At 42.8% G+C, this 24,860-nt stretch overlaps 1 protein-coding gene across 1 annotated transcript in view; it reads left to right on the top strand.

Moving 5' to 3' along the window:
- LOC122791686 (xanthine dehydrogenase/oxidase-like) overlaps window positions 1-24,860 on the top strand; it is a 1,688,659-nt gene that overhangs the window by 841,326 nt on the left and 822,473 nt on the right. The window lies entirely within an intron of this gene.

The following is a 24,860-nucleotide window of genomic DNA, read 5'->3' as shown; positions in this document are numbered from 1 at the left end:
CAAGACAGGCTGGGGGAAGACAATATGAACAACTATTTAGGTTTATCTTGAAGGTGGAAAGGACGTTAATCTGCTTGGTATGTAGTGGAATTTTGTTTCAAAGGTGGGGATACATTGGGATATCAATCTAGCATGCACATATTTTATTTATCTGCTGATGAAAGTTTAAGCCCTTTAGCTGGGGATTTGAGGAACCATTTGTTGGGAGGAAGAACAAAAAGTCAAGAAGAATTGGATGTTTCATGGCAAAAAGGCTAGATAGAGATCGCAGTGGGGATTTCTAAAAATGGCTAAGTAAAGAGAGAAAGCTACCAGTCTCTATGCGAGACAAACTTGTCTCTCCAGCAGGTTTTGTTGATGTTGGATATTAAATTCAGTCCTTTTGAGTGGGTAATGCACAAGGAGTTAGACTTATGGATATGGAGCATCTCCAGTAGGGCAGCATCCGAGATTGCCTTGTAGGCAAGACACCGATCACCTCTGAGCAACCTGTACAATACCAAGTAGAGTGATAGTGATTTCAGCCTGTCTACATAGGACAGGTGTTAGAGGCCATGGATTCTCTTTATGAGGTATTTATGTGGCCTTTACAGTTGGGGTAGATGATTGGAGAGGTACATACGAAACTGGGCGTTATACTCAATTATTGGTCTAATGAGGGTGGAGTATAGAGGGGTAATAATAATCTTTTTTTCTGGATCTAATCTCACTTATGATATGAACCAAGTAAAAGGTTTACTGACCACTGCCGCTACATAATGGTTGAATATGAGATTATGAAACTGTGTACCCAGGTCTCTCACCATAGATTGTGTGTTTAGGGGGTTGCCGTTGATGTGATAGTCAGTAGGGGCTGTGTTTTTGCCAAATGGTATGATGATACATTTTTTGCATTTAGCTTGAGGCCATGACTTTAGTACCAGTCATTAGCTGCTGTGAGAATACTTGCAATATGTTAATATCATATAGAGAGTCAATGACAGCACCCAACTTACAGTCATGCACAAACTTGGTCAGCCACAGGCCTTTTGTCTTTGCCTGGAACTCCAAGAAGTAGATGCCAAACAGTAGGGGTCCCAGGACAGATCCCTGGGGAACTCCACTAGTGACAAGTCTGCTGTGAGAGGTGGAAGCACCTATTTTGACCTTGAGGGTCTTGGTGGTGAGCCAGTTGGCCACCCACCTGATGAGACAGTGATTTACACCAAGTTGTGTTAGCTTTTTAATGATGCCTGAGTGGTGGATTGTGTCAAAGGCCTTGGCCAAGTTAAGGTAAGCTGTATGCACTGACTTTCCTTTATGCAGGGCCTTGGTGACAGTCTCAAAGAAGTCAACCAGGTTCAACAGGCAAGATCTGCCCTTGATGATCCAAACTGAGTGGGGGTCAAGTGCTTGGAGATCACCCATGTCCTTGTGTATGAGATCCACAATAACACACTCCATGGCTTTACAGATCAGACTTTTCAAGTTAACGGGGTGATAGTTTCCAGGGCCAGTAGTGGCACCACCTTTGTGCAAGGGGATGACAATGACAGTTCTCCACTCTACTGGGATGAAGCCTGTACTTAGGCTGTGGTTGAAAAGGGTGCTTAATGGCAAAGCAAAGTTCTTGCTGGAGATGGTCCATAATACAGCCTGGGATACTATCCGGTCCCATGGAAGTTGTGTTCCTTGCCTTGGATAGAGCTTTAACACTTGATCTACAGAGTTGTGAGGTGTGGGACAAGTATTGGGGATGTCAAAAGTGCCTTAGGAGGACAGGGGGGTGAAGTTTGTACTGAACCTATCTGCTAGTAGGTTGGCTAAGTCAACAGGTTCAGTACTGTTAAATACTAATTTGGAACAAACCTGGGCTTTGCCATGGAGGTTCCTGACATAACTGAAGAAGGCTTTGTGGTTTCTCTTTGTTTCGGAAGTGAGTTTCTATTCATACTTGGCTTTGGAGGTTTTCACAAGTGATCTAATTTGCTTGTTGAGGCTATGGAGGGAGGTTTTCCAAATTGGAATTTGTTCCCTTTTGCCCTTGGATAACAGTTTCTTCCTTTTGTTGTAAAGCCTTTTGATAGAGGATGTCCACCAAACAGGTTTGTGTTTCCTTGAGGAGCAAGGTTTATCACAGGATCATAGGAAGTTACTAGGCTATTGGCCCTGAGGCCTTTATAAGCCTAGCCAAGAGTTTAGCCCTTGTTTAGACAAGTCAGCACCTGATGCCCCTGTCTAGCAGGGACGTGGGTGGAATCCCAGAGATGTATTTTCTGTTTTCAATCCAGTTATCCAGGTTGCTATTAAAAAGGGGTAAAGAGGAACTCTGCTTGATATGGAGAAGGGAGTCTATTCCACAGATGGGAGAGTCTCTGGGTAGTTCTGTTGGGTATGGCTGAGTCCATGCAGTTGTACAGGTGCTTGCATACTGCATTGGTGTACTGTTCAGCATAGTTGTCTGTATCCTCTGGGGGGGGGGTGGTCGTGTGAAGCTGCAGATACCCTCCCTTAGGAGGTTGTAGTCAACTTTTGAGAAGTTTTTTTAGCTTGATTATGGCTGGGTGGGTTCAGTGGGACAGAACCTTTGAAAGAGACAGTCCGATGTTCTGATCTTACCAGGGAAGAACATACTATGGACTGGTGCAGCAGTCGCCCATGTTGGTGAGAACCAACTCCAAAATATTATCTCCTCTTGTGTGGGATGAGATGAGCTGGTTTAGTGCATTACAACTGATAAAGTCAAGGAAATGTTCAGTGAGTGCATTAGTGCAGGAGTAGTTCACCCAGTCTATGGTGGGGTAGTTGAAGTCATCAAGGATCAGGGTGTTAGGGGGTACCTTGATGGAATTAAGTAGATGCAGGTAAGAGGACTGGGTGCTCTGCGTCATGGAAGGGGGTCTATAGCTGGCTATAACTTGGTTGGCTGTCTTGCCAACTGTCATTTGCACCTGGAATAGTTCCAGTGTGTCATGCTGGCAAACCAGTCTGGAGGTATGCCAGTCCTTAATGAAGATAGAGACTCCACCACCTTTAGTCTTTCTGACCTCATTTTTCGGTCAGAATGTGTGGAATGAAGTATGGCCTGGTAAGGCAGGGGTGCTGTCCGCAGCCCAGAACCAAGTTTCTGTGACCGCACAGACATCGTTATCTTCCAGTGCTAGGAGAGCCTCCATTGAGTGCATTTTTAGGTTAAGGCTCCTAGTGTTAAGCAGCATGACCTTCAATTTGCTTTTTAACAGATCTTTTATGTTGGAAGATTTGTCTTTGGGACATTGCCTAAAAAAGACATAATGGGGGAAGTGAGAGCTATGGTCAGGATCCAGAATCCCAGTGATGACAGGTGGAGGCCATCTCTGGCAAAGCATCGAGGCCTGTCAACCATGTCATCCCAGGCAGACAGACACTAGATCCCCTTGGAATGACACCAGAAACTAAGCCAAATGTTGAAGTCAATTATTTTTTGTTGGCATTGTGGTAACATTCTTGGTGAAGGTAGGATGCTGCTTAGGGCTAGGGTCATACCTGCCTGGGATATATACTCTGAGAGCTCAATCATGTCTCTTTTCATATAGTTCAGGGAAATTCATCTGACGTCATTCACACCAACATGGACAATGACAGAGTAGTACCTGTGGAGAGGCTTGAGTACGTGTGTGATATGGTGGATTCTGGCACCAGACTGACCGTGACCTTCTCCTTGTCTAGCCTGGTGAAGGGGACATCAGTGTGTCTCATAATTGATTTGCCAATGACTAGTATGTTTGGTTTATTGTTATGCCTTGTGGGCTGTGATGGTTTATTGTTTTGCCTTATGGGCTATGTTTGTGAGACACTGGTGTGTTGTCTGCTGTATGTGATGTGTTTGGTGCTGTGTGTGGAATGTTTGTGAGAGTGTTTTGGAGGTCCATGCTGTTTAGCAAAGTTTTTATTGAGGACCTCTATATAGGTGTGTGTGTGTGTGTGTGTGTGTGTGTGTGTGTGTGTGTGTGTGTGTGTGTGTGTGTGTGTGTGTGTGTGTGTGTGTGTGTGTGTCATGGCTATGTGATGTGAGTAGTGTGGTGTTTGTGCTGCAATCTCCTCTTTGTCAGGAGTACTGACTATGGCGTGAGAGATCATGGATTCCAGGTTACTGATGTACATGCATTTCTCACAATTAGAAGAATTATGTGCTAGGAGAAGAGGGCTGTCAGTAAAATGAGACAGTTTCTGCACTGTCTGAGTATGCCCATGTCGATCAGGCTGGCAGGAGAAACTGATGGGAATTGTCCAGAAATGGTGCTTGGAATAATTTGGCAGACTTATGGAGAGAGAGTTTTGATAAGGGTTTGTCCACAAGAATGTAGACCATGGGGGTGGAGCCAAGATGGCCAACTGAAGGCAGCTTCATTTCAGAGCTCCATAAAATTATTTAGTCCGACAGGAATTCAGTCAACAATATCAACTAAACTTTACAAAATCTTGTCAATAATACTGCGTACTTCCCTTGTAACAACTTTTGAAAATTATTTTGAAGAAACAAAATGAGCAGCACCAAATACTCTCAAATGGATTCAGCATTGAAGGAGATACAAATGTTAACTTCAACTCTACAAACATTATCTATGAAAGTAGGTAACTTCCAGCAGGACCTAGAAAATCTTCAAGAGAATGACCAGAAGCAGATGGAAGCTTTCAATGAACTCTTACAGGAGCACCACAGTAAAATCTCTGACATGGTAGTTGCACTGATATGGATGGGAGGTTTAAAGTAGATGGGTAACATACTTTCTGTTTAAACAAAACACCTGGTTAATAAAAAAATTTGATGATCTCAAAAACTGAGAAAGAAGGTGCAATATAAGAATTTTTGGTCTCCCCAAGAAAACAGAAGGAAATAGCATTATTACCTTTTGAACTCCTGGATTCCTGAAATACTGGGCTTACAAGAAGGGCTTTCATATGGAATTGAAAGAGCCCATAGATGACTAGGTAAGCTAGCTTCAGCTTCATCTTCTACTGCACCAAGGTCAATTATTATAAAATTCCTCTCTTATATAGATAAAGGCCTTATACTAAAAACAGCTTGGCAGAAAGCTCCATTAAAATATAACCAAAGTTTTATTAGATTTGACAATGATTATTCTGCAAGAGTACTGGAAATGAGGAAAAATGTTGGCCTTTTGTAAAATTACTAAAACAAAATAATATTGAAACACAAATCTTGTATCCTGCAAGAATAAAAATGCATCTGTCTAATGGAACAAGAGCATTTAATAGTCTTGAAGAGGCATCTGCTTATACCAAAAGCAACATAACCACTATCCCTATTGTACCTGGAAGTTTCCTTGACTTCATTAAAGAGATCATCTGCGAAAACCTCTTGGACAGACTCAAAGAAAAAGAAGACAAAAACTGACTTCACCCACATCTAGTAGTAAATCTCTCAAAGCTTCTACTAATAGGTGAAACCTTCCCCCAGATTTACTAATCTTCAGTGTAAGACTAGATTAGTCTTACACGGAAGCGCCAGTATAGGAGTATGATGGCAGCATGCCATGCATATTAATGAGGGCGCACTGCCTCAACTCTAAAGCTTACACTGAGCGTGGATGAGTGTAGGGGGCGTGTCAGACTGCCGAGCAGTCCAAAAATCCATGCCCCTGCAATGAAGAAACATCGTAATTTCGAGTTACATGAGCGAGTCCACTCACATGTGTACAATGTAACACTACACTCCCCCATATGTTAAATAACTGACAAAATTAAAAATAAAAAGAGTTTGTTTTTTTTTCATCCAATATAGCTGCCCAGGTTTGCGCAGCTTTGCCCATTGCTTAGCTACAGTTAGCAGCTTAGACACCAGAAGAGGATAATAAGAAAAATATATGCAAATTAAGCAAAACAGCAATAGCATAGTGGTTCGAGCCTTCGCACAAAGTGGAAGCATTCCCAGTTCGAGTCCCACTACTGCACTTCCCATTTTCTGTTGGAAATCTGTATACAAAAATATTTCCTGACATTTTTTTATGTATAAGTTTTGTAAAAAGCATTGAAATGTTAACTGTAGTAGTGAAAAAATTTTATATATATATATATATATATATATATATATATATATATATATATATATATATATATATATATATATATATGTATGTATATATGAAGGTGAAATGGTTATGCATTCTGAGGCGTGAGTACCTTATTTTAAGCAATATAAAGCACTGCTAAGCACATTTTACCATTATTGAGCATATTTAAATACAATTGCACATAGCTGCACACTGTTCTAACCAGTGCAACATCGGGCACCGTCGGGCAACGTAGAGCAACGTTGGGCAAAGTTGAGTAAAGTCGGTTAAACCTGCTCACACCTCATTTAATGTACCTTAACCAGTCAGGTCTGCCCAGTAGGAAAATAAAAAGCACTGACAGGGCTCGAACTCAGGATACTGTGCAATATAGTCATAGTACTTAACTACTAAGCCATGACAGCATTTCTTAAACATGCACTTTCAACAGACACATATCTATCAAAGGAATTTTAAACCTTGCCAACATCAGCTGAGCAGGCGTGCCTACAGCTGAGTTTTTCCAAAACTGGCCAATCACAAATAAGTGCAGGAAATGAGGCATATTTAAGCTCCACAGGTGGGAATACTTGCTATAACTTGTTGTAGCTTCCTTCGACAGTCAGCATGGCTGGTGTTGGAGAAGGCACTTGGTTTAGAGTGCAATGCTGGGGCATGCAGGAGTCCAAAGTAATGGTTTAGCTCCTTGTCCACAATCATGAGGAAAGACTCCTGCGGGGCCAGTACCAGGGTACCCAGTATAAAACGGAGGCCTGGAACAGTCTTGCCTGTGATCTCACAAGTGCCACTGGTGTTCCTCAGACTGGTGAGTAGGTCAGGCACCATTATTCTGACCTGAAGTGATGTAGGGAGGATCAACTGAACCAGTGGATCCAGGAATCCCGTGCAATGCCTAATACCCCAGTATTGAGTAAGTAGCCATTGTATTAAGTAGTTGCTATGCTTGTCTATACTATGGATAGGTATGTCTCAGTATCACTGCATTTACTTCACAGCTGCAGGTGTCTGGGCTATGAACCAGCAAGCCCATGAAGATAGGCTGCAAAGGCTGTATCATCAGGCAGGTTAGTAATTATTCTGCATGTACTGTTATATAAAATAAATGAGATAGCCTTCAAAAAGTCTTTTAACCCAATAAATAAAGGTGTAATAATCCTTTAACAAATGTGTGATTCATGGAGTGCATCTGTGTCATTTTTTTTGATATGTCATACTGTTGCATTCTACAAATAGTAGTGTTGTATTAAGCAGTGTCAACCCACACTTGGGTAGGCCCATATAACATGGATGAAGGGAGTGCCAGTAGCTTGTATGCATATGTACAGCCCTCAACTGTTGGTTCGTGGCCAGCTTGTACATGTTAATCTGGCACATGAGTAGCTTGGTATTGTGTTCCCCAGAAATGTCAGTGTGCTGCCAGAAATGTAGGGAGCTGTTAACATACAACTGCTACTTTCACCTGAACATATCTAGATAATTATATGAAAGTAGATCTGTCAGTGTACCATCTTAGTAGTAGTGTGTGTGAGCAACTCTCAAAATATGTTGCAGTAACATCTGCATCTTGGACAGTTTGTATGTAAGATATAGCTCATGTCTATAATGATCTAGCAAAATCCAATTGCACAATATAAGGACATTGGGTAGTATAATAATACATGTAAGGGACATATAACTGCAGTTAATAGGAATGTAGTGAAAACTAGAAGGATATATAAGTTGTTAATTGAGCTATCTTTTCCCATCCTACTGTATGTGCATAAAAAATGCAATTCCACACCTCAATCGGTATGTCTAATCTCAAAAAAATTGTTGGGACATATGTCCTATTGGTTTATAAATATTTGCATTTATTTCTATGCATGTGCCCTGTTAAAATACCATAATATTGATGGCCTGTTGCCATCAATTCAACCTGCATGCTGTTGTAATGTCCACTATTGTTCTATATATGCATGTGTTATGCTTGCTTTTCAACTGTTGAAAATCTGGTGTGTTGGGTTAATGGGAATACTTCTGCATGCTGTTATAACTAATTGGGAATGCTGTTGACTGTTACTAACCCATATCTTTATTAAACTCTCCAAAACATAGCTTGTATGGGAAGGCTGGTCCCAGCGGACCCACCTGTCCCACCTCAGCTGGCCATGGCACCTGGCACCAGCATATCTGGTGTCCAGCCTGGGACCTCCTCCTCCATTGGCCCTGTGCCACCTTTGGGTGGAAGTGCTGCAGGGGATGGGGCTCAGCCCCCCCCCCGTGCAAGCATGGGCAGAGGGGCACCTGTCACCCTTCAAATGGTCTGGGCTGTTGTGCGTAGAGAGTTTGAACGTTCTGTTGCAGAACCTCTTTGCCAGCTTGAGGCCTGAGTGGTGCAACTCCCGGGTCAGCCTGCCCCTCCTACACAGCCCCCAGCACAGCCACCCTCTGGACCGTGAAGGTGCAGTGGTGACTGCCCATGGGTGAGGACCTCAGTCCCACTGTTTCCATCTGGGGGTTTATGGGCTTGCAATTTCCAAACATCCCTCCCCGTCAAAGATGTTCACCCACCACATGGGTCATATACTGCCCCTGTATGCATCTTGTTTGTCTTGTCTGTTTACCTCCTCAACCTACCTCCCCAAATATACCTACTTCCCCTACCCCACATTCCACTCTCACCTGAAAAAAAAGGGCAATTTGCTCCCAAAAAAAAAAAAATACGCCCCATACATAGCTGCCAATTTTGCACACATGTCCACTGGACACATGAAATGTTATTTAACTGGCATTACAACATACTTTGTTGTCCTCACCCCTCTCTCAGGGATTGAAGGGTTCATATCTACCACCAAATTTATTGCATATGCCCAGCTGTTGCTGTTGAAGAAATGGGCAGCTATGGACCTTCCCTACACCTGTCCTGCACATTCTGAGCTGTTTTCCATACTGTCTTTCCCTCTTTGTGCCCCTTTTTCACCACTTTCCTATCTCTCCATTTTTATTTTTTTTCAAAGAAATTAGCACGGGGGTGAGCGGGAGTAAGTATTATTAAGCAGTAGTTAGCGGGTTTGTGCTTGTTTGTACTTAGCTAAGCAATGCGCAGCAATGTGAAAACCTGCACAAACCCGCTTACAAATGCTTAAAAGTGCCTTAGTCACTTTGCATGTAAGGGCCCTTGTTCTGCTCAAGAGCAAAATAAAACACCTCTGTAAGTCTCCAACCCCGGACCTTGCACACACTACACGACATGAAGTACCACTAAGCCATGGTAGATATACATCAGGTTGGTGCTTCAATAATTATATCATGCATCAGAATTAGTGAATGTAAAGGAAAAATAGGAATACCAAACCACGCACCTTGTTCTGTGGATGTTGAACAACAGTCGTTATGGGATTACATTACATGACTGTGATAAGAGAAGCAGCCATTCTAGCAGGAAATAATGTTACACCATCACTTTACAACCCCACACAGTATCACAGCAGGACAAACACTAGCATATCTGTTTAGGGCAGAGGCCATACCTCCCAACTCTCCCTAATTTTCAGAGATGTCCCTGATTTTGTCACAAGTTCTAGCTCTGTCCCTCTGAATCCCTCCTAAAACTACTGACTTTGGCCAGAAAGGTGGTGAATTACACTTAATGAATAATGACAAAAATTAAGAGTTAGACACTTCTTTTACTTCAGAAAAGGTGTATTCATTCATATGCTATGATTCGCTCATTGTCTCAGCTTAATGGCACTAATATTTTAAAGGTGTCCCTGATTGTCCCTGACTTTTTCTTGACTTTTCCCTGAGTCTGTTCAAATATGTACCTGATTGGTTGAGAGGTCTGGCAGAGGCAGAAACACAGAGGCATATCAGCCTTTCTGCTGTTACACACTGTGCAAATAGCTTTGGAAGAAGTTTAATAAGCATACCCTTATGTAGGAATACAACACTGAAATATAAATGGATGTAGCCATGTACTGATAGCAACCAACTGCAAGAATGCAATTGCTCTATTGCTGAAATGATCTGTGTGGTGCACAGACAAAAAATAACAGGCTATTCTCTGGCTATTATGTGGATAGGTCCACAGTTGGGAGTTACGCAGACAGACTACTTGCCTTGATAAACTAATATGTACACAGCAGCCCGGTAAGTCCAGCAAGATAAAATCCACACAATACTACTTACACTCTCAGTACTTCTGCAACCCTACCCAAATGTATAATATACCTGTGTGTGCAGGGTCTACCAAGGATGTAGGTAAGTATACTCACAGTACTGAAATGTGTCCACTTTTTCTAAACAGCTTGTGCTAATGTCAACACTAAAAAAGCACAAAATGTTTAGAACAGAGTAAATGAATATTCACAGTATAGCAGTTCACAAACAATTCTTGTGCCAAAGGAATACATCTCTATAACTAGCTTTGCATGGCAGTTAATTGTAACAGTTGAAAAGAAAGTACATCTTTCCATGTATCTTGGGGTAGCATTTTGAGGGGTAAGTACATTTCTACACTGACAAGTGGGTACTGGAAGCAGCAACTTTAGGTCTGAGTACAAAATGTAAATCTCTGGCTACACCCCTGGCTTCTGATATAAGAAATATACCAACCTTCTGTCTTAAACAATGATGTCCACACCAAACAAGAACGATCTCCATCTTGGAAAGCTTAAAGGGCCACGCCTACATGATTCAGCAATTTATAGTACTGGTTTGCTATGACAGTGATTACTGCAATTACTACACAGCAGGCTGCATGCAATTAGCAAATGGTGGCCACTAATTGGTGCAGAGGCCATCACATGCTCATGTGCAAATTCTTACAAAAGCAGGCTGCAATCTCTGCCAACAAACTCAATCACTGTATTGCAGAGACTGACAGAGAGAGATACAGAGAGAGAGAGAGAGACAGACAGAGAAAAGGAAAAAGAAATATTACCAAATCATACAAAGGAAAGGTATGTGACACATATGTATTTATTGGCATGTAGTAGATGTTATTGAAGAATAGTCTACATAATGTGGAACATTCATATGTGGCAGCAGTACTTCTTTATGCACAGATGTTCTGCTTAACTACTGCTATGGACAATACTGTGTGTACCTGTGGGCAGAGACATACCTGTGAAATGTGTAGCTCAGCATTAAATGTCAAAGATCTGATCCATGTTATCTGTGTTCTGTACAGTAGTGTGGCCAATGGCTGTTGGGGGGATTAGCGCTGACATTATATAAACATGGGTGTGACAGAACAACATATGCATGATAGTCATATTAAAGTGTAGCTTAGCATTGGCAACTGCTGTAGCAGTCTAGCAAGCTTATCTAGCATCTGTTGCTATATATACCCCCTGATGTTAGTGTGTGTTCATATGTGACAACTGCTTGTGTTGCAGCAAGGCCCAAAAGTTCAGCTGTGAGGTCCATGGACTTACAACAGTGTGGACCTTGTGTGTGTATGCCACACACATACGGAGAAAGATATATGTGTCATATATATTCACATCTGTATATGTGCATGGAGCAGGGGACATATTGCAACTGTTTGTGAAGGGGGGAGATATATATGTTGGTGAAGGTTAGTATGCGCATATTTGTATGTAGGTTTTAGTTTGTGACATACAAGACAGCATACAGTGCTGATAGATGACATGTGGTGGTTAAACACTGTGGGTGGTTTGTTCAGTTTGCAGTGTTGAAGCCAGTAAGGCCTACTAAAGCTACCTGGGCTGTGAACACCTTCAATGCATTTATCCCAAGACTGTGCAATTTTATTACATTACTGTACACCTTACATCCTTTGTATAATTGATATTCTCACTATGAAAGGTGAAATGTATATGTATATGTAGACAAATGGATGTGTATATGTATACATACACACACACACACACACACATATATATATATATATATATATATATATATATATATGTGTGTGTGTGTGTACTCACACCTCATACACACCTACATCTACTTGTTGCAATAGATTCTCTGTACTGTTGACTGACTGTGATTGTCAATATGTTTGTGAATACATCAAAGATATGCATCTGTGGGATAGCTTAGTGGGAAACTGTTTATGTCATGGTATTATGGGCTCTTGTTTTGATCCTAGCAAAACCTATGTATTCTGTTGCTAGGCAGAACAAGTGCTATTGCATACAGTGTGATTAAGTCCCTTGGTTTTAACTAGGGTGTGTCATTGGAGGATAATGCACTACATCTATGATTATTGATTGGTACTGATGCTGAATGCAAATCCTGTGTGCACTGTAGTACTACTTGAAGCTCTGGGCCTGTACAGCAAAGTATGGTGTATGTCCGCATTGCGTGAATCCACTGTTTTGTGTGGTCCCTGCATTCATCACAGATTACATTTCTGAAGATTAAGGTTGTGTAAGTACTGGCACACAGTACTGTATAGTACACACTGAAAGCTTATCTGGGTTGTCATACCTTTGTGTCCTGTAATTATGTCTGATGTGTGTGTGGGTATGTCTGTAACATGTCCTTTGACATATGTTTGGTAAAACATATAACTGCGTATCTAGCAACATTCAAAGTGTACTACAGCAGTATGTGATCTATATTCCCAATTGTGCACATATTTTGGCCACGGGTTTGGCATTAACAAGTAGTGTGGTATAATAGTAATACATTTACTGGACCTTACACTGATTGTGATGGTTGATATATTTCTTTACACATCAGCTTGATGTATATCTGCTGTGGCTAGGTGGTGCATTGTGTTGCATACAGTGTGCCAGGTACTCTTGTATAGTCTTATATAGTGATTTTCTTTTGTTGCTGTGCAGAACATGGTTCATTAGATAGAGAGTGAGCAAGGTACTTTCAAGCAGTTGTTGGGTGAGCAGTGATAAGTGGCAGTTAGTGTTTCACTCTCTGTTAGCTTATAGGTTGCTATATATGGCAGTTCAGTGATATCTTTACTGTATAATGTTAAATGTGCCATATGACTTGCTCAGACATATTTTTATATTTATGTCTTCCAGGGATCATGGCCCACTGCAGGAACCAGAGTTACAGTAGTGCTGAAGATGATATCATTACTAGTAGTATGATTCAGCACTACCATCTCATGTTCTCACGAACCAGCCAGAGCCAGCAGGAGAGTATTGCAATGTGGCAAGATGTTGTCCACAGGGTCAATGAAATAGGACTGCATAACCGGACATATGAGCAGGTACGCCACCACTGCAGTGATCTTCTCAGACATGTCCGTCAGTGTGCCGCTGATGTGCATAGACAACAGCTTGCAACAGGAATTGGTGTTACTATCCACCCCCCCTCCCCACATCAGAGTGGAGGAACTGCTCATGAGCCTGGTGGCACCTGCCCAACAACAGCAGCAGCAGACATACACCATGATGGAGGTAGGAGCCACCCAGCAAGCACACATGGAGCATGCAGGTAACATGGCATATCTGTAGACTACTGTTATCTGTATTGGTAGATCATGCATATGTGAGATGTGGAGTGTGTCATTCAAAGATGTGGAGCCTGTTGTTGTACAATACTAATCATTTGGAACATAATCTGTAACCCTGTGAATGTAAACTGTTATACTTTAAGATTGCAAACACACAGTAGCAATGTCACAGTTGTGACCTCTGACAAACTGTCTCATCTCTATGTAGGTCCCTCTGGGGTGACATCAAGGCAGCAGACAGATGCTGGTGAGTGTGTTCTACATTTATTATTGTAAATAAAAAGTGCATGTCATAGTTAAGGTGTAGGCCAAGTACACATGTAACACACCTACCCATAATGCATGCTGTGCATGTTTGGTGTAAGAGCATGCGCATCTCACTTATGTGATTAGCTGTCTCAAACACATTCAATACCCAGACCATCTCAAACAAATGTGGCTAGACTGTAGTGACCATTGGATAGGCACAGTTGATGCTCAGCATGCACATAACATGCACATCTATGTCATACACAGAGCATTTTAACATGCTACACATAAAGGATTTCCAAACCCTCTGTAAAGACACACTCCAGTATCCATAATCTCATCCACACATTACACATAGTATACCTGAGGGGTTGAGGCCTGTCCTGGGGCATTTAAACACTCTGCAGCACACTACACATTCATGTCAGGGAATGCTCCTTATTGGCCTCCTTACAAACTCACATAACTGGTTGTGAAATGGTGAATTTAGCCAAGGTAGTACAGTTCCGGCACAGCATAATTAGTGCTGGTTTGTGAAACATTTGTAGCCTTGAGTGACCACCTGATGCTTCATGATGATGGCCTATGGTACTATACCCCATCCAGTTATTGTAACCACAGTACTACACATAGCTGTCATTGCTACACACCATAATGATGTGTGTGTGCACACATATGCACCTCTAAACAGTATGCATGCCAATCACCATTTGCACAACTGACACATATATGTCTTGTGATGCTACTGAGTGACTAGGTCATATGACACATATTGTGTATGTGTAGTGTTTAAATATGCAGTTGTGTTTTAACATGCCATGTCATGGATGAGACTGGCATGTCCATAATATGATCTACACTCACCATAAGTACCGTGCATTGGGTATGTGGCCGAATGGTATTGCATCAATTATCCATGCACCACTGATGATGTTGTGTGAATACACATCATGCATGTGCTAAAAATGTGTCCACAATTATTTGCTAAAGAGACAGAGGCTGTAATCAGCATTGGATACCTATCTGACACACAGATACACATCCAGCAATGGTATGTACACCTGTGAGTTATGGTGCATAGTACATTACAGGGTTATGAATACCGGAACAGCAATGTTGTGTCCATGTATGCATTGTGTTCCAGGGGGAGGGCCATCACCTAATAACAAAACGCATGCATCAAAGCCATGTATACTGTTAGTAACAAGGACTGACTACACTTGCACTGCATGCTGTTGAGCAACACATGTCCTGCATGCTGATGTGTGATATGACTGTTTTACTTGTGATACTGTACCCCACCATCACCTGCTATTGTGTATGTTCTGTGATTGCTGGTGTTGTGTGTGTCTGCTTTAGGGAGGAGTGTAGTTTTCTGTGTGCGAATGTACGCATGTGTGCATGTGTTCGTGTGTGCATGTGGTCTGAAGTCATGTTCAGGTCTTAAAGTGTGTTTCCTGTTTTTCTCTCACAGGTGGTGAGGTGGGGCTGGTTCAATACAGCAGGGAACCTGATATCACTGAGACAGTGATGATAAGGATAGGTGTGTTGAGGCACAGGCAGGTTTGTCAGGGTCTGTTGGGCCACCAATTGACAGTACACAAGTCTCCACCCCATCCATGCACACAGTCATACTGCCTGTACATCCATCATCACCATTGCCCTTAGCTGAGGGACAGTGTACATTTGGCACTGGTCAGGACAGTGTGGTATCTATGGCACATGTATCAGGACACAGCAGCCATAGCCAGATGTCTGGAACGGTACCACATAGACAGATGTCTAGGGGTTCTCATCAGAGCACTGCTGGTCATCATGCCCCTGGCAGACATGCCACAACTCTTTCTACCACACGCATGTTCCAGGCTGTCATGGAGGCACAGACACGAATAGAGTGGTACACCAGACAGGACCTAGCAGGTGCCATCCGTAACTACACTGAGGTCATTGATAGACATTGGGGTGAGACATTGGATGTCCTCCACAATGTCATGTTTATGTGTCAGGACAGTGCGAGATGGTTGAGACGTCGATGTGGACGTATGCCAGCAACATCACCAGCTGGAAGTCACCGTGGACGTCCAGCAAGTCACAGCTGCTCCCGTAGTGCCAGTACCAGCCCCAGCAATGTTTGGGGGGCTGTCCATAGACCGTCCTAGCAGACCATGTGCACGTGGCTCTGACTAGTCCCAGCAGGGACCTGGATCTAGTGGACATATGTCAACCTCTTCGGATAGTACCCAATCTGGATTAGTACCTGATAATGTCTGTAGGACCCCTGCCAGGCACAGGTTCCGTATTTGTGGCCAGAGACAGTGATCTTTAAAGCCTTCCAGGTACAGTCTGTAGCTGTCTCACAAATCTCCGTATATGGCAGCCACATGGTGGAACTGTGTGCATGCAGACACACACACATAAACCAGAAACCTAGGGCAAACACATACCCGCACACATGACATCAACATTGGCCCATAACAGTACTTATGGCCCTCACACACACACTCACACACACATATCAATTGTATGGCTCAGTGTAGGCCTCTGGCAAACCAACAACACACTCTGTGCATATGATGAAACCTGTGCCACCTCCTGTCATCTGTAACATTGATGCAGGAACAGGCTAACATGATACTGATGCACAGGGTGACTTTAATAAAGTATAGCAATGGTTGGATGTGTAGCATGTTGTCAGCAGTAAAGTGTAATGATATCCTTGAAGGTGTAGCTGAGCAGGTATGATGCATTAAAGCTGTAATTAGCAATGTTGTATTGTTTTCACCAGTGTTTATTCCAACTGTGTTTTGTTTGCCCAGTGTGCCACTTGGCTGATGTGTGTAGTTATGTCATCATGCATTATACAGTGGACAGTAAGTGTGGGGTGTGTGCAACACAGGTTTGCAGGTGTACATTTGTGAATATGGTGGAGGTGCACTGCCTGCATGTACATGCATATTGGATACATGGGCAGGGTGACATGCCCTGTATTGGCAAGTGTTAGCACTCCATAGTTTCTATTGGTGGCCAGTATGCATTGTACTACACACATTTTGGAACTTGATTACGCATGTGTGTGTATGACACAGGTTGACACTGTGCTGCGGGTGATGCTGTTGTTGCTATCTGTCATTGGTTTGCATTTCTAAGATTAACACTGCCCCAGCTGCATAATCCTTTAGAAATGCACACTGTTCACCTACAGGGTTGCATGGACCGTGCTATCACAAACACAAGAAATTCTCACTTATACAGTAAAAGTGCATTAGTCTCATGGACCCTTGCCATAAACTAAATATATAATAGAAGGTGTGAAGTTGTACCAAAAAAGAGTTACATACCAAGTAGGGATAAACTCTCTGGTCAGTATCATTGTGAAAATACAATCCCTCAATAAACATACAAGGCAAGCTTTAAAATACAAAATGGCAAGGATTCCAAAGACAACACTAAAGCTTTCTTTAGTGTTGTTTATAATCTACAGGGGAAATCTCAGATCGGGTCACAGTTAATGTAAATGGTCACAAAGTACACTTATCTGACTGACATTATCAATTTCTTGTCAGACAGTTTGAATGCAGATTTCACCACCCTGTCGTAACACAAGGGCCACATTTCCAGACCTGAAGAATGTAAAACCTGATGATTCACAGACACTCTAGTTAAAACATCTCTTTACCAAAGTCCAAACCACAGTGGCAATGGTACCGGGCAGTGCCCCTGGCTGTGTCATACACAAGCTGACATATGAAGTCACCACTCACCTAAACACTCTGTCCAGATGCAACCTCTATACAGGTTACATACTTGTGGAATGACACATGGTAATGGTGTTCACAGTCCACATGGGTTGAGCTACAACATCTTCTTCTTCTCCTTTCAGATGCTCCCATTAGGGGTCGCCACAGTAGATCATCTGTTTCCATTTCTTCCTGCCCTCTGCATCTTGCGCTGTCACACCATTCACCTGCATGTCCTCTCTCACCACAGCCATAAACCTCATCTTAGGCATTCCTCTTTTCCTGTTACCTGGTGCCTTCATCCTTAGCATCTATTTCACAATATACTCTGCATCCCTCCTCAGCACATGTACAAACCAACTTAATCCTGCCTGTCTGGCTTGGTCTACTAACCTTCAAACCTGGGCTGACCCTCTAATATACTTATTCCTAATCCTATCCAACCTCATCACACCCAGTGCAAATGTTAACATAAATTGATTAAGGGTAGAACTACAACAGATCCTGGAAACTCTCACCCTATAAGCCAGACAAATGTTATCTGGAAGGCTATGGAGCACAGCATTATGGAACTCATTAACAGAGACATTATGAACCTGGAAAAACTGCACCATATCCACTTAGGTTCTCTAAAGGCCAGATCATGGCTCGTACACCTATTAGACTTCAAGCCAGTTAACAAGGCTATAGGTGAGGGAGGGGAGGTCCACACAGCCAAGCTATAGCTCACCAGCAATTCATACCCATCCCACATTCTGGTATTATACATAACCTCAACAGACTGACCATAAACGATTGTTAGATGATGGATTGACAACTGACGCACAGATGTAGGACACACAGTAACATTTGCAGCCTCCATGTACAATTCTATGCCAGTAACAAGTGGTATTCACCTGCACTCAGTCCTGGGACCACTCCTGTTTGGCATATAGCTTTCTTAGGTACAAGCAAACACAGTAGGGGTATGTCTGCCCACGTTTGATAAAAATGCATACTGTGGGCTATACTTTATTCTCCTAATCACACACACATCCTCCAAAAGGGTATCATAGAGACAGATACCTGGTGTCAAACTCATGCTGTAAAGATATAAGCCAAAGAAAGCATAGTTATCCACTTTTAGAAAACAAAGTATCCCCAGAGTACCACATAGGTAGTAGCCCCCGAAATGTGGAACTGGTATTAATGTGTACATAGAGCCATGTGTTTAGTCATCTCTCCTTTGATAATCACATTACCAAAGGGTTTTGGAAATCCCTCTGTGGAGCACATAAGCAATAAAGGGTTTACATGCAGATCCACAGAGGTTGTGGCACACCTATAATGATTAGTCATCTTTGCCAAACTTTGCTTGCTTTGGAACAGGATTCAAATATACCTCTAGCATAAACCCTCACTCACACTCTTCAATAGAAACCATGATGAGTGGATGTGAAACAGAATACGTAGCCCAGAGATCACTGCAGTGGCAAAGCTTGTCACAAGCATACAGAAGTGACCTAAGGTTTGGAAAGTGCCAGCACACTCTGGCAAAGATAATAGAGGTATTCATGGAGAAAGCAGAGTACCCACCTATGAAATAATTGAGGTCACATGTATGTATATGGCTTTGCCCCACAGCTCCCTTACATGTGTAATGCACATACAGTTGTCATTGTGATGTCATACACTAGAAAAATAAAAAACCCACTGCATATTGACCAACGGTGTCACACACAGTCAGCAAGTGCAAGATTCAAACTCCTTCCTAAGTACATTATGATAATACAGCAGTATGCATTTACACGACACGCTATATACATTACTGGGATTTCACCTTTCCACGGGTATATTTGTAGGATGGTGACATCATCAGACTTGTCAAAGATGAGTATACCACTTTTAAGTGGTGTGAGTATTCTCCAAAAAGGTTGCCGTTTAACACCTACTTCACTACATTATGATACTGCAGCAGTATGCATTTACACGAGGCACTATACACATTACTAAGACGTCACTTTTCCACAGGTATATTTGTAGGATGGTGACATCATCAGACTTGACAAAGATGAGTATACCACTTTTAAGGGGTGTGAGTAGTCTCCAAAAAGGTTGCTATCTCCCCAGGGAGAGATAGACACACACACACACAAAGTTGGCAAGTGCGGGGTTCTTAATCCTAACTAAGTACGTCTTTACACTTCAGCAAGCAATATGGAGTCACAGAGTGCAATACAGACATTACTTGCTGACAGTTTGCCCAAACGTTTTTTTCACATTTGCAAACCTCAGCAGGCTTATCATACTAGGTGTATTGTGAGTGTATTGTATTCATAGGCCATGACCATATCATATATGGGTTGATGCACCACATGCTGGCACACACAGGGTCAAACCGGTGGCTAAGCTCTGTCAATCCAATACTGGACAATATAGTCAAGAGGAGTAGGGTCATACAACCACAACACCAACAGTTTCACACAGACCTACAATATAAGCACCAGCAAAACACACACATAAATACACATTACCATACTTGGAGAATACAAATATTAATCTGAAAAAGAGAGAGTGTCCTCCTAAGCAGACAAGCAAGCAACATGCACCTCCAAGCACATGCCAGAAAACACATAATACACAAAAGCTGTGTGTCTCACAACAGGCCTTAAGGCAAAACAACATACCCAACACACTAGTAATAGGTGACTCCATAGTCAGGCACACAGATGTTCCACTTACTCAGCTGGACAAGGGGAAGGTTACTGTCAGTTATCTGTCAGTTGCTATGATCCACCACATAACACAAGCACTTACATCACTCCAGAACAGGCACATATATGACGTGTTCTTTGTACATGTCAGTGTGAATGATCTGAGATGTACCTCCCAGGACAACATGACAAGAGATGTATAGTAGCTCTATGATCATGTAGCCCAGGCTGGTATGACCCTGACCTTGAGTAGCATCTTACCTTCACCTACATGATACTGCAATATAACAGAAAGACGATAAACTTCAACAATTTTCTGAGCTTTTGGTGTCATTCAAAGGGGATCCAGTCTCTGTCTGCCTGTGATGACATGATAGACAGGCCTCGTTGCTTCACTACAGATGGTTTGCACCTGTCACCCCTATGTTTCTGAATACTGGCCAAGGCACTTGCTGTCCCCATATTACCTTTTTTAGGCAAGGCTCAAAGGTTCATAGGTTCATAGTTGGTACTAGGCTATCAGCCCTGTGGCCTATACAAGCCCAGCTAAAAAGGTACCCTGGCTTTTGCCACCCAAGAAATTTATTTTCCTGTGCCACTATCGAGCAGACATACAGAAGTGATCCCCGGAGTGAATTTCCTATTTCCCATCCAATCATCAAGATTTTTCTTGAAGAGTGCTAATGAAGAGCTTTGTTTGATATAGATAGGTAATTTATTCTGGAGTATGGGAAGTCTCTGGGACAGAAATCTATCCCTCCGGCATGCTTTGTATATTAGGCAGAGATCACCTCTGAGTAGGCGATATGCGACAGAGTAAAGCTGGAGTTTTTTGAGACGGTCGGTGTAGGGCATGTGTTTGAGGCCGGTAATCCTCTTTGTGAGGTATTTCTGTGGCCTTTTCAGTTGTTGTAGATGTCTTGTGAGGTACATACCAAAAGGGGTGTTGTACTCTATAATGGATCTAATGAGTGATGAGTAGAGGGAAAAAATTACCTCTTTTTTTCTGCATGAGAAACCTTTTGTGATGATGTGTGCCACGTAGAAGGATTTCCTGACTACTGTGGAAATGTGATTATCAAAGGAGAGACTACTGTCCATCTGTGTCCCAAGGTCTCTTATCACACTTTCAGTGTTAAGTATACTACCGCCTATGTTGTAGTTCATGGGTACAGAGTTTTACCAAAGGGGGTGACAATGCACTTTTTGGCATTGAGCTTGAGGTCATGGCTTTGACACCAGGCATCTGTCTCAGTGGGGCCCTTTTGTAGGATGTCCACATCGTTAGTAGTTTCAATTATGGCTCCTAGTTTGTAGTCATCTGCGAACTTCATTAGCCAAAGACCTTCTGTGTTAGCCTGTACTTCAGGGAAGTAGATACCAAACAGGACAAGACCCAGGACTGATCCCTGTGGTACTCCACTTGTCACTGGTCTGAAGTCGGATTTGGAGTCTGCTACTTTCACAGTGTGGGTTCTGTCAGTGAGACAGTTAGCAACCCATATTGTGGCATAGGGATTTATATCTAGTTTAGTGAGTTTATCTATAATTCCAGAATGGGGGATGGTGACGAAAGCCTTGGCAAGATCTAGATAGGCTGTGTGAACCACCTTATCCTTGTCTATGGCTTTAGTGACTGCTTCAAAGAAGTCTGTCAGGTTTAGGAGACCTGATCTACCTTTTACAAACCTGAACTGGTTGGGGTCCAGAGTTTGGAGATTACCAATGTCTTTGTTTATAAGTTCCATGATGATACGTTCCATGGCCTTGCAGACCAGGCTCATCAGGCTAATGGGGCGCTAGTTCCCAAGGTCCGTGGTGGCTCCCCCCTATTGTAGTGGGATAACCGTCACTGTACGCCATTCAGCAGGCACAAAGCCTGAGGTGAGGCTATGATTGAACATGGTACTTAGGTGTGATGCCAGTTCATTCTGTAGTTCATGTAGAACGCAGCCTGGGGTGTTGTCTGGTCCCCTGGATGCTGTTTTCCTGGATTTGGGGAGTGTGGTTTTTACCTGTGCAGCCGTGATTACAGGAACTTTGCATTCTTCTGGTATAGAGATGGGCTCTTTCATGGGTGAGAGGGGGGTAAAGTTAGCACTGAACCTATCTGCCTGGATGTTGGCAATATCAGTTGGGTCTGCATATGTAGTGCCATTGTGCTGTAACTTGGAGCAGATCTGAGTGTTGTCATTGAGATTCTTGACATAGCTATAGAATGCTTTGTGGTTGTCTTTAGAATCAGTGGTGATTTTGTTTTCATAACTAGCTTTGGAGGATTTTATCAGGGATTGCAGCTTCTTACTGAGGCTGACCAGGGAGCTCCTCCACTTCTGTTTTGCAACAGTTTCTTCCTTTCGTTGTACAGTTTGTTTATGGCAGGGGACCACCGGAGTGGCTTCCTTTTCTTGGAGGATAGCGTCTTCTTTCTGTTTGAGATAGCACGATCCATGCACTCATGTAAGTGCTTATAAACCTATGAACCTATGAACTCAGTAGCCATAACTGTATTGTCCATCTGCATGAGTGTCTTGAAGTTCACCACTTCTGTCTTAAGAAGCATGAAGTTGTCTTTGGAGAAATTTTTTAACATGGTTTCCTTAGTGGGGGGTGGGGGCAGAATGTGGATATGTAGGGTAATTAGCTTATGGTTGGATCAGACCAATGAGGCATTGACTTCAGCTGTGGAACACCGGTCACTCAGGACAAACCAAACCCCATAGCCAACACAAATAACCACAAAGTGAGCTAAATGCTACTCATTGCCAGACGTCTCGGCCTCCAAATGCACACACTCGAGGCACTTCTCAGTATGGAGAATATTGATATCTGTGCAGTAACAGAAACCTAGTTCAAGGCTCAAGAGAGCACACCAGCACTACATGATACTACTCATTCCATACCTTCCAGCATCAGAACCTGGATCATAGCACATAGGATGGGGATGTATCCATATTCATCAAGGATACCTACATCTCTCTCTACATCCTCTCTACAGGATATGTACCCATAGAATGTTGCACAGCAACATTCTTCCCACTCCACAGGGGTGGGGCCATTAAAGACCCTTGGCATTTACGCTCTATGAGCCTGATGAGTCTGATCTGCAAGGCAATGGAGCCAATCATAATGGACGTTAACAATAAAGACATTGGGAACCTTCACACAGTTGAGCACACCCAGTATGGCTTCGTCAAATGCAGATCACACCTCCTGAACTGGGTGGATTTCTTTGAGACAGTTACCCAGGCTACTGATGATTGAAAGGAGCTCCACACAGCTTACCTGTACCTCGCTAAGGCCTTTGACACCATTCCCCAGTCAGGTATCATAGATGAACTCACCAACCTGGGCATAAATCCATACATCACAAGATGGATTGCAAACTGGCTCAAAGATAGATCCCACAAATTAAGAGTTGCTGGCTACATGTCAGACTCTAAACTGGTAACAACTGGTGGCCCCAGGGTTCAGTCCTGGGGTCCCTCCTGTTTGGTATAGACTTCTCAAAAGTACATGCCAACACAGGAGGGTTGTGGTTGACTAACTTTGCTGGGAACTGTAAAGTGTTTGCCATAATAGAGTCCCCGGATGACACAAATATTCTCCAGAAGGGACTCTATGAGATGGATGTGTGGTGTCAGAACCATGGCCCCAAGCTCAATGTGAAAGAATGCATAGTAATCCCCTTTGGGGAAAACAAAGCACCCACAAACTACCACATAGGTGTTACCCCCTAAAAACTGACAAGGTAATAAGGGATCTGGGGACACAAGTAGATAGTCAGCTTTCCTTTGACAACCATGTTGCCAAAGTGATTAGGAAATCCTATGTGGCCCACCTAATCAACAAAGGGTTTGCATGAGGATCAAAAGAGGTAGTGGTGGCCCTCTACTCTTAAGTCATCAGACCCATTATTGAGTACAATGCACCATTTTGGATGTACTCGACTAAGCATATCCAGCAGCTGGAGAGACCACAGAGGTACCTCACCAAGAGGATTACTGGCCTCAAACAGTTGTGTTATGAAACACAACTGGTAAAATTAAATCTGTTCTCTGTTGCATACCGCCTACTCAGAGGCACATTCTGTCTAACATACAGAACCATGTCCAACACATAACTGTTGAACATGCTTCGTCTACGGATAACAAAATTGAGTTACACTACACACTCCAGGGATATGAACCTCATCACAACAATGAATACAACATGCTGGTGGGATAGAGTACCATCCCAGACACTTGACTTACTGTGGAACAGAGTCCCAATGTACATCAGACAGAGCCCCTTGCTGACACTCTTCAATAGGAACCTTGATGAGTGGGGGGGGAAATGGACAATTCACGCCAGGCATCACATCAGCAGCTCCACTAGAAAGGGGCTTAGGGTACTGACTATTAGAACTAGGACTTAGGAGATTAACTCTGATCAGTACTAGCAAAAATTATGATCCCTCATAAAATACTCCAAGGCCAGCTTCGAGAGAAAAATTGCACAGGACACCAAAGACAATCATAAGGCTTTTTTCAGTTATGTTAGAAACCTGGGATGCAACTCCCAGCCTTGTTCTGAGTTGATTCTAAACGACAAAAAATACACTGAACCCACAGACATCGCCAATATCCTGGCAGACAGGTTCAGTGCAAACTTCTCCACCCCCCCCCCCAAAAGAGCAAGTATCTTTGGCACA

The sequence above is a fragment of the Protopterus annectens genome, chromosome 1.part2 (assembly GCF_019279795.1).
Source record: "Protopterus annectens isolate FY-2018-M chromosome 1.part2, PAN1.0, whole genome shotgun sequence".
Classification (NCBI taxonomy): domain Eukaryota; kingdom Metazoa; phylum Chordata; order Ceratodontiformes; family Protopteridae; genus Protopterus; species Protopterus annectens.
This window is presented reverse-complemented; position numbering and strand designations above follow the sequence as displayed.